Source organism: Eumetopias jubatus, unplaced genomic scaffold (genome assembly GCF_037043125.1).
Source record: "Eumetopias jubatus isolate StellerSeaLion01/CBP00866 unplaced genomic scaffold, mEumJub1_p1.0 scaffold_11, whole genome shotgun sequence".
NCBI classification, from domain to species: Eukaryota; Metazoa; Chordata; class Mammalia; order Carnivora; family Otariidae; genus Eumetopias; species Eumetopias jubatus.
In genome coordinates, this window is record NW_028274817.1 from 38716633 (window position 1) to 38727503 (window position 10871).

Sequence of the window (10871 nt, forward strand, 5' to 3'; positions counted from 1 at the left end):
TGTTTTGTTTTGGACGATGGGACCAAGCGTGTTCAAACAAGTGAAGGAGTGTGGATTTTCCAAAATACCCTGGCAATAAAGGTCTAATTTATCTACCCCTTGGAAAGGAGAGAAAATAAAGTATATGTATGGGACTCCAGATTAAGAGCCCCGAAGGAATCAGGAAACCTAGTCTTTGGTCTTTCTGCCTCATGTGAGCCTCAGCGTCATGTCCACATGTTGCTCATGAAGCCTTTTACACCATGTTTTATTATTTTTATAATGATACACGGGCTAATGGGACCAAAGAGAGCCTTCATCCCTACACCACATTTTCATTCAGCATATTCCAAGCACAGGTTAGAAGAGAAAAATCATACAATTTTAGAATCATACAATTTTAGTTATGAGCACCATAACTACAAGCTGTAAAAATAGAGGGGACTTCAGAAATCATCTAGTCTCCTAACTTCATCTTACATATGATGAAACTAGGACCCAGAGATAGGAGGGGATTTGTCCAAGTGGCAAAGGCAGAAAATACTCAAACCAGCATCCTGTGTTTCTCTCATCGCCATGTTCAGCAGTGTCCATGGAAGACCTCTCCCGACCCTTTGTCATACTTTTACGAGTTCAGAAATTTAATGTAGGCCCAGGTGTCTAGGGGTACTTGGGGAAGGAAGCAAACAGCAAGGCAGGATATTAAGGCAGAATATCCATCCTAGTTCATTCATCAAATATTTATTGAGTGCTTTGTCGCATACAAAGAGGTGTGGGGGCACCTGGGTGGCTCAGTCAGCTAAGGGTCCGACTCTTGGTTGTGGCTCAGGTCATGATCTCAGGGGCCCTGGGATCCAGGCCCCGGTAGGACTCTGTGTTAAGCAGGGAGTCTGCTTAAAGATTCTCTCCCTCTGCCCCTCCCCCCCCCCGATCCTTCTTTGTCTTTCTAAAATAAATAAATAAATAAATCTTAAAAAGCAGTGTTCTAGGCATTGAGGGGATTAGAAAGTATTTGCACCCAAGGAATTCGTTCATTCGAAAAATATTTATTGAATAGTTTTAATGTACCCGGCCCTGTTCCGGGCACTGAGAATATGATAGTAATCAGTCAAAAACCCCTGCTCTCATGGAGGTTATGGTTTCAAACAAGAAATGTGTAAATAAAGACAATATATAATATGTCAAATGATGGTAAGCGCTGTAGAGGAAAATGAGGCAAGGAAGTGGGATGATGTGCCAGGATGGTAGTAGGGGAGAGGGAGTTTTAAGTGGGGTAGTCAGAGGAAGCTGATCTGGGAAGGTAACAGTTGAACAAAGACCTGAAGGAGATAAAGGAAGGAGCCATGTTGATATCTGGGACAAGCAGAGGGAACAGCAGGTGCAAAGACCCCAAGGCAGGAGAGTGTCTAACTCGTTTGCAGAATAGTACAATGGTCGGTGTGTCTGGTGCGGAGTGAGTGTTGGGGTGGTGGGGGTAGAGCACACCTGTAAGAGAAAATAAGGAAAATAAAGTCAGTGAGGTAAGGGCAATTGGTGGGAGGCTGCTGATCAAGGACCTTGCAGGACCTCGTAGGCCTTTCAAGGATTTCTGCTTTTACCCAGTAAAGTATTTTTGTTGTTGTTGTTGTTGTCCTTGTTATTATTGTCGTTATTGTTTTAGGCAAAGCATGACGTGATCTGACCTCCCTTTTAAAAGGATCATCTCAGGGGTGCCTGGGTCAATTAAGCATCTGCGTCTTCGGCTCAGGTCATGATCCCAGGGTCCTGGGATCGAGCCCCACATCAGGCTCCTTGCTCACTGGGGAGTCTGCTTCTCCCTCTCCCCCTGCCCCCCCCACTCGTGCTTTCCCTCACTCTCTCTATCTCAAATAAATAAATAAAAAATCTTTAAAAAAAAGGATCATCTCAGCTGCGAATAGAATGTAGGGGTCACAACAGGAAGCAGGGAGACCAGTAAGGGGTTGGCTTCTTAGTGGAGAAAATGAGACACTCATAAGCCACAGAACAATTTAATACACTATCATGGAGAAGCCTCTGCTTTGGCCAAGCCCCTAAAACGCAGCAGCTCAAGTAAGACAGATGATTTTTCTTTGACATCACATGCCGGCCATTCGAGGCCAGTGGGACAGTTATGCTCCATGCAAGGTCATGAGAGCATCCACAGTTCTAGCTCATGGGAAGGAAGAAAGAGGTCCAGGGAAGGGCTCTCCTTTGAAGCAAGTCAGGTGGAATTTGTCCATTTCACTTTCTGTCATATCCCTTTGGCAAGAGCTCTGTCACATGGCAACAGCTTAGTTGCAAGTCACACCTAGCTGCAAGCAAGACTAGGAAACATCTTGGGAGGTGGCCCTGTGCCCAGGCAGGAGAAGAAAATGGATTTTGGAGGTACAACTAGACATTGGCCACAAGATCCAAGCAAAGTGATACGCAGATTCAGTGGGAAAAGGCATCACCTCTGTGCGGCACATCCTGGGAGGTGGTTTTGGAGGTTGAAGTACATTTTGTACTGTTTTGACGGGCAATGATTGGGAGGGGGTGGGTCTCCCCAGGCTTGAGACAAAGGTGAGGGAGTAGAGAGGGGTTTTAAGGAAAGGGAAGTAGTCTACTTTGGCTGGAATATCAGGTACTATGTTGAGACTTTATTCTGCAAGCGATGAGAAGCCATCCTTCTGGAGTAAGGGAATGACATGATCATAATTGTGTTTTGGGCAAATTTATCTGTAGAGGATGGATAATAGGGAAGAGATTGGAGGCAGGTGAACCAGGTTGGGAGGGTAAGTTAGTCATGTCCTTAACTGGGTCACTAGTTATAAGATTTAACAAGAGGGTCGGGAGGAATGTGATTTGTGAATCTCAACCTTTTGGAGATCACAGACCCCTTCGAGAATTTTATGAACACTGTGGATCATCTCTCCAGATAAAATGATCATGGAACCCTGGACTCGTCAGATTAAAGGGGCCACTGGGAGAATTTTGTAAACACCCTTGTTGTTGGAAGGGCTCCCTTCCTTTCAAGAGATTTTCTCATTCTAATGAAGGATAGTGGGAAGAAAGACAGGCAGGGACAAGGGGCTCCTGCCCTAAGAAGAAACCACCCTTAAAAGTATTTTACACCCCCCTGGAAGGAGCCCTCCACCCTTTCCCACGTGATAGGTAGATGACAAAAACGTGATTGTATGACAGGTACATGGAGGGTTAATCTGATTAAAACAGCCCGCCAACAAGCCCATAAAACCCCCCTAGACTCAGAAACTCCAGTGGCAACTCTCTCGGGTCCCCTCCCTCTTCCAGAACTTTGTACTATCGCTCAATAAACTTTGCTGCCCACCACCCTTCATCCGGTCTACCGCTTCATTCTTCGAAGCGGCGTGACCAAGAACCATGGGCACCCAGGGAGGGAAGAGAAACCCTGCAACAATTTCTGTCTCCTGTGTTCTGATTTTTTTCCCTCTGGAGGCTAGGGTGACCTGTCCTCATTGTTCATACTGTTCAGTGATGGCAGGTGGGCGTCTTGTGTGTAAGCACAACAGAGGGCTTTCAGAGGCTGCCACAAAGCACATCACATCTAGAGAGAATTCCCCATGTGCTGCCGCCCCACTGAGCTCACCAGCTGTCAGCAGCTGGCCCTTCCATTGGGCCCTGAACTCCTGGACTCATGTCTTCAACAAGTATGCAAACTCTTTGAGGGCAGAGACCACATATCTCCCACAGCCCCTAGCACAGACTCCTGGAGTGGGTGCATTTTAAACACTTAAAGATTTGAAATCAAGATCTGGATTGACACTGAAGATAAATGAGGAGGTGAGTATTTGTGGCTTTTCAAAAATTTTCAGTGTAGGAGTCCTTTGAAAGAGCAAAGGACATATACGGCAATCATGGTTTTTCTTAACGAAAATGTGTCTTAAAACTAGTCCCGTTCCGGGGGCGCCTGGGTGGCTCAGTCGTTGGGCATCTGCCTTCGGCTCAGGTCATGATCCCGGGGTCCTGGGATCGAGCCCCGCATCGGGCTCCCTGCTCCGCGGGAAGCCTGCTTCTCTCTCTCCCACTCCCCCTGCTTGTGTTCCTTCTCTCGCTGTGTCTCTCTGTCAAATAAATAAATAAAATCTTAAAAAAAAAACTAGTCCCGTTCCGGAAGCTTTATCTCACAAAGCCAAGTTGGCTGTTTTACCTTAAGTAGGATCTGGCGGGGCCCTTTAGATGCATTCTCTCCTGGGGTTCTCATAATTTGGTTTCCTGGGCATGTAGGCTTGATTGTACAAGGTCAGTATCCCAAAAAGCTAGAATCATCTAGAAATTTAAGAGATGGGAGAGTTGAGCACCCCCTGGGCAGAATAGCACTGGATAAAAACAAAACAAAACAAAAGCAAAAACCCGCAGGGGCAAGTGGGCTCTGTGGTTTGCTCTGGTGTTTGACTTTTATGAGCTTTGGTGTTCTCCCAGTTGAATTACTGATTTGGGGAATGTTTGGGTGATGCTGGAAGTACTTTCCTTTGTTTTAAAAAAATCCTTAAATGAAAGAACGTAGAAAAATGTGCCTTTTAAAAGCTAATAGGCCCTCCAAGTTCAACCCACTCATTTTACTTAGCAAGAAACCTGACACCCAGAGAAAAGACGTGAATGCCCAAGGTCACACAGCTAGTTCTTGGAAGAGCTTTGAATAGAACCAAAGTCTTCTGGCTCCTGATGTATGGCTCTTGCCTGTAGCTCCAAACTGCAAGTCAAATCAGTCTTTTCTAATGCTCAGCAGGGGGAAAATCTGTCCACTTTCTACTTGGTTCTTTGAATTTTTTTTTCAGGTCCCTGGGGGTCGTTGTACTAATATTCCTGCCATGCCAGGTTAGGAAAGGGGCAAGAATGTTTGTCTTTGCTCTCACTTTTCCTACTGATTCTTCTGTCCTTGGTGGCCAAGGGTCCTGCCATTGTCATCGAATACCGTTTTGCCTGTAAGTCATACTAGGAAGCAGGAATTCCAGCTACTCCCAAGAAACTGCCAACCTGCTTGTCCATACTGCAGATTTAGCAGGGAGGAGCAGATGGGCTCCTTAGTTTACAAGTGGGCAGGCTGAGGGACAGAGTGATTAGGGTTTTAGAGACGTCAAAGAGAACGTGTTAGCTCAGTGGCTTGGCCACTCCCCATGGTCATAATCCCATAACTGAGAGAAGGGATTTCCAGTACCCATGTTACCAAGGTCACACAGCATGCCTACCAATTTAAAGATCAGATTCACCGCATCCCTATTGGATATGGCTATGTCTATATTAGAAGGAAGCCCTTAAGGCACAACACAAATTGCTTTATTTGTTAATCAGATGGCTCAAAACGGAACATATGCTCATAACACCAGTTTTTGCTGGGAGAAAGAAGAGGAGGAAGAGGTCATTTTGAAGGGAGGGCCGGCCTAGCGGGTTGTCACCATGTCGATCATTGAGAAGCCCGAGGAACTCATGAGGACCCAGGTTGTCCTGGCGAGCAAGGGGTGGGGAGGGCCTCCAGGGGGCGGGAAGCAAGACCACCTTGGCCTCCTAGGCCATTGTGCCATGATCCTGGGAGCTGAACTATCCCCCTCCCCTGCGGGTCTTTGAAATTCATTTCCCTTGCTGCGCTCAGATGCCATAGGTTGGCCCCCGGCTAGGGTGGCGGTGGGACCCACAGGAACTAAACACTGGGCAGCTTGAACTTGCAGCTGCCCCTGGGAAGCTGGCTAAGGGTTTGGAGTCGCAAGCCCTCTCCTATGAGCTAAGCCTAAGCGTTGACGAAAAATCAGAAGTCCGAGCCTCCTTCAACTGTAGCTGCTTCTAGCGAGGAGGAGAATGGAGATGGGGCAGGAGGATGTCGGAGAAACGAGCCAGGGCACTGGCCAAAGGGCAGGAAGAGCCTTGGGTCCGCCCGAACGTGCCCACCGCAGGACGAGGGTTCCCCACTGAGGTTCCCAATGTCAAAAGAAAGGCCCAAGGGGGCCGGGGGTCCTGCATATCCCTCTTGAGGGGAACTGACGGGCAGATGGCTTTGACCGAGGACGGCAGGGATTTGAAGGAAACAGTCCCCTGGGTTTCTAGTCCCAGGCTCTTGGTGCAAGCTTAATTAGTTTCCACACCAGTTGCAAAGGGGGGCAGTTCCATTTGCACTTGTTAAGCTCGTACAACTTGGGCGCGGGATTTTTATAGCTGCTTTTCAGCACCACCTCATTAGTCCTCCGAGCCGCCGAGAGAGGCCGAAGACCCAGTCATCTTTGTTTTAGAGAAGAGGCACAAAAAGGTAAAATGACTTGTACCCCCATCATATGGCAAGTCAGCGACTGTGCCGAAAATAGCACTGAGTTTTTATTCTGGGGAATCGCTCAACTTAGCCCACACGGCCTCCCTGCTTCGCTTGCTCATTGCAGGTGCAAAAATCTCCGGCTTGGAGGGAATCTGGCTCCCCTGTCTATTCTTGGGGGCAACCCTCTGCTAAAGTATGTCACAGGCAACTTCTTCCCAGCACCGTGCCACGCCAGGTGTCTTATTCCCGAAGAAGTGTTTGGCCCCCACCTGTGTGGCCAGATTCACAGACATAGGCCAGTCCCCGATGTCCTACCTCTGGGACCCATGCCAACAGTTAGCTCACCTGATGGGCCTTGAGTGTGTCCAGTTATTTCGACTAAAGCACGTCTAGTAGTAGAGGATAGTGAACGCTGGGTAGGTGGGCATGGGGATAAGGCCAGAAGTATCAGACACGAGTCTCAAGTGTCTCTGAAATGGTATGTATTCTTTTCTTTTTTTAAGATTTATTTATTTGAGAGGAAGGGAGAACATGAACTGTGGGGAGGGGCAGAGGCAGAAGGAGAAGTGGACTCCCCGCTGAGCAGGGAGCCCGATGCGGGGCTCGATCCCAGGACGCTGAGATCATGACCTGAGCCGAAGGCAGACGCTTAACCCACTGAGCCACCCAGGCGCCCCGAAATGCTATGTATTCTTTACAAGGCATGAAACTCGTGCATTCCTCGCCATGACATTTTTACATAAAAAATATTTAATGTATTATTCACATGATGTTTTCCTCCCACATCTTTGAGAAAAATGCAAATGCATAAGGAGTATGGACTCAGACTCCCGTTTGAAGAGCATGAAGGGGGGCGGTGTCCATAATTTTGACGGTGGCTTTTTGGACACACTGCTCTCCCCACAAATTCCTGTACACAAATAGCACTCCACCCCCGGGTTCCAAGAGGCATGTGGCACTGGGGCAGCCTGCTGGAGAGGTGAGGGGGGCAGGTGGGCTTGCAGCACCCCACACCTCACACCCCAATGTTACCAATGACGTTTTGGTCACCCACTTGCTGCCTGGATCCGTGAGCAACATTTACAGGCCATCTTCTGATGAGCATAGCCACACCTGTGCTTCTGTTTCCAGGGTAACTGCCTCAAAGGTGGGGCTGGGCTGACTCCCGGAGGGTGGCCCTTGAAAGCCTGGGTAGGTCTGAACTCTGACTGGCTTGCCACTTACCAGCTGTGTGGCCTCCGGCTAGCAATTGAACCTCTTTAGGCCTCAGTTTTCTCCTCTGAGAAATGAATATTTAGTTTTTAGATTTTTATTTATTTATTTGACAGTAAGAGAGAGTCAGAGAGCACAAGCAGGGGGAGTGGGAGAGGGAGAAGCAGGCTCCCTGCTGAGCAGGGAGCCCGATGCGGGGCTCCATCCCAGGACCCTGGGATCATGACCCGAGCCAAAGGCAGCCGCCCAACCAATGGAGTCACCCAGGTGCCCCTGAGAAATGAATATGATCATAGTCTCTCTCTCTTAAACTTTTATATATATATATATATTTAAGTATATATATATATTTATATTTTTAAGTATATATATATATTTATATTTTTAAGTATATATATATATATATATATTTTTTTTTTTGAGTAAGTTCTTTGCCAACTGTGGGGCTTGAACTAATGACCCTGAGATCAGAGTCGCACGCTCCACCGACTGAGCCAGCGAGTCACCCCTCGTCATCTCTCTCTCAAAGGGTTGCTAGGAAAATTAAATGAGATCATGCGTGTAAAGTACTTAGCACAGTGCCTGGCATATGGCAAGTGATCACACTGTTGTTTTTGCATATTTAAGGGCAGGGATCAACTTTTCTGTGTTGTGGAAGGCTCTCAGCATAGTACAGACTCATATTCCTTTTAGCCGAAGCCATGAAAATAAGAATGAGGAGTCAACACCCAGAGGGAAAGACGGACATCACAGACAGGAGGGCTGGGGAGCTAAAAGGGGGTTCATTCCTAAGTGGTGGGTCCAGACCCTACAGCTGGAAATGTCCAGAGCATGCTCCGGTAATACTGGGAATGTGGGAAGCACCCAAGGGCTTGGTGGCCTGGGTGAGAAATTGCTAGAAGCACTAAAGTGAATCAAGCACTTTGGTCCCTGTGAGAAGGCGGGCCTCCGTAATTCTCCTCACAGTGGCTTCCAGCAGCTCAGGTCGTTGGAACTAAGAGACCCTCCTGGAATTCTGACCACTTTTCCAGGGCCCAAGACTGAACCCTCACAGGTTTTTTTTTCCCTCTTGACTCCATGGAGGACCTCCTCCTCGATGCAGATGCACACCCAGAGTCTGGCTTCCAGCCTACAGGATGGGGAATGGGATGCGGTTCTCACTCTCATCCTAGCAGCTGCTATTGGGAGGAATTCGTTCCTAAGATATACATTGATGCCCCTTCCTAGTGCTGGCAGCTAGCTGATCCTCCCTTGCCCCTTCTGGCAAGGAAGAGTTCTGGCCGAGGCAGGTCCTTTCCATTCATTTGGGATGAAATTGCCTATTATCCACAGTGCCTTGACAACAGCTTGACAAAAAAATGTGACTCTGACAGCACCACGGGCATCCTGGGTCCATGCCAACAGCACGAACCCATTTTCCTTTAATTGGTTGCAGTCAGAAAGCGGCATTCAGGCTCCGGGGACTCAGGTCTGGTAGGGGGTGGCTGAAGAGCATCGGCTTCGGGCTCTGGCTCAGGCCAAAGATGGCCAGGTAGATGCTTAGTGGGAAGATGGCCTTCCCCCGTGCTTCGGGGTACCACACAGTGGTCCCGCGTCCACAGAAAAGGAGACCATCGGTCACCTCAGGAGAGCTTCCGAAGCTTTGGAAAAGTAGTGTGTGAAAGTCCGCTGAGTTAATGGGGCACTGGACGATGGACCTGACTTTGAATTCTTTGACAGGAGGAGGCCAGGCTGCAAGTGCCCTGGGTTAGCCATTCCCAGGGGGAGAGAGGGCCCTTTGCACGAGGTACAGAGGTCTGGGAGGGCTCTCTTGTGACAGTCATCTCATCCAACACTCGTTCATTCCACAAATATTTATTGAAGCCCTACTACATGCAGGGTCCCGTGTGGATGGGTACCCAGGGACTAGAACCAAGTAAGAATACTTTCTGGCCAGAGGGAGCTACCCACGTAGTGTAGGATGAGAGGGGCCCTAAATTTCTGGACTGTCCAGTTAGGTTTTTAAGTGGGAACAGGTCTCACTTTACGTTGGCCCTGCCTTCCACTGAGTACCAACCTTGGGGTTGTGGAACAGTATCCCCGGCGGGCAGCCCCCAGAAGAGTTCTGCACCAGGGGATAGGCCTCTCACCCCTATGGCCTCCTGCATGCAGAGGGGGGCTCTGCCTGCGCTGTTCCTGGCTCCACCTCTCTGCCCTGCTCCCAAACCACTTTAGCCAGGACCTCTGCAGGCAGGAGAAGAGAGTCTGTGTCCAGTCTTTGGGAGGAAGTGATTAATCAGGGCCACGGTACGTGGTTGAATCGTTTGCCTACCAGGCCAACAAGGCCGGCAGGGCGGGGGGGGGGGGGGGGGGCGGCTGGATGGACCTGAAATCATCATGTATCCACAGGTGCCCATGTGTCACCCAGAGGATGATTTTCTTTCTAATTAATCACAGGGGGGTGCGTGGCAGGAAGAACATTTATCTAGTTGGCATGAGGGTGCCTCATGTGCCCGTGGGGACCTGTGATTACCAGAAGAAAATAAGAGAACGGGAGAAGCAAAATCATTTCTCTCCATTCGATATAAATTCAGAGAGGTCAGCCCTGCTTAGGGTCCTGCTGCGCTTATCCTTTTGAAACAGCCCCCCCCCAAAATCACCAGAGGGCATTGCAGGGGATTCGCACCAGCCAAGCCATACTCTGAGGCAACTGGGCAGGTTTCAGAGGGAGAGGCCCCATTTCCCAGTTCCACCCAGAGAGCTGTCCCCTACCCTGTCTGTCCCCTACGTCCCAGGTCATCCAGTATACTATGCACTATGCATGGGGCGCATTGTGTGCCTGCAACCCAACCCCCACCCCACCCCCTGCTCCCTTCAGCTCTGAGGTCACAGCCAGGCTCAAGAGAAAGGAGTAGACCATATTCAATTCCCGTGACCGTGACGCACAGGAGGCTTCTAAGCGGAGCAAAGGGGAGGCAGCACGACAGGGTCCTAAGCTCTCATCACTCACTGGGGCCCAGGTAGATGGGAGCAGAAGCTAGGGAGAGCACTCGGGGTGTGTGTGGGGGGTCTGCCCCCCAACCAGTGAATCAAGGACACAAGGACACCCACAAAGAGGCACTGAAAAGGCTTATTGGGATAGTAAGATGAATAGATTTAATCATTCTTGTTTGAAAAACAAGACATAAATTAGTATATATATATATAATTTATATATTTTATGTAGTATATATACTATATACAGACATTAGAAAATGTGTCCTCTCCATGAGGCTGAGGGAGAGGTGAAGGATGGCGGTGGAATGACATGGGCGGGGGGGCTGAGTGGCGAAGGCGCAGGATCAAGAAGTTGGGAGAAGAGGAAGACCACGACGGCCCTGGGGCTTGTGGTGGTCACAGGGGAAAGGGTTCCCCACTGGCTGCATCTCTGGCCCATTAAACA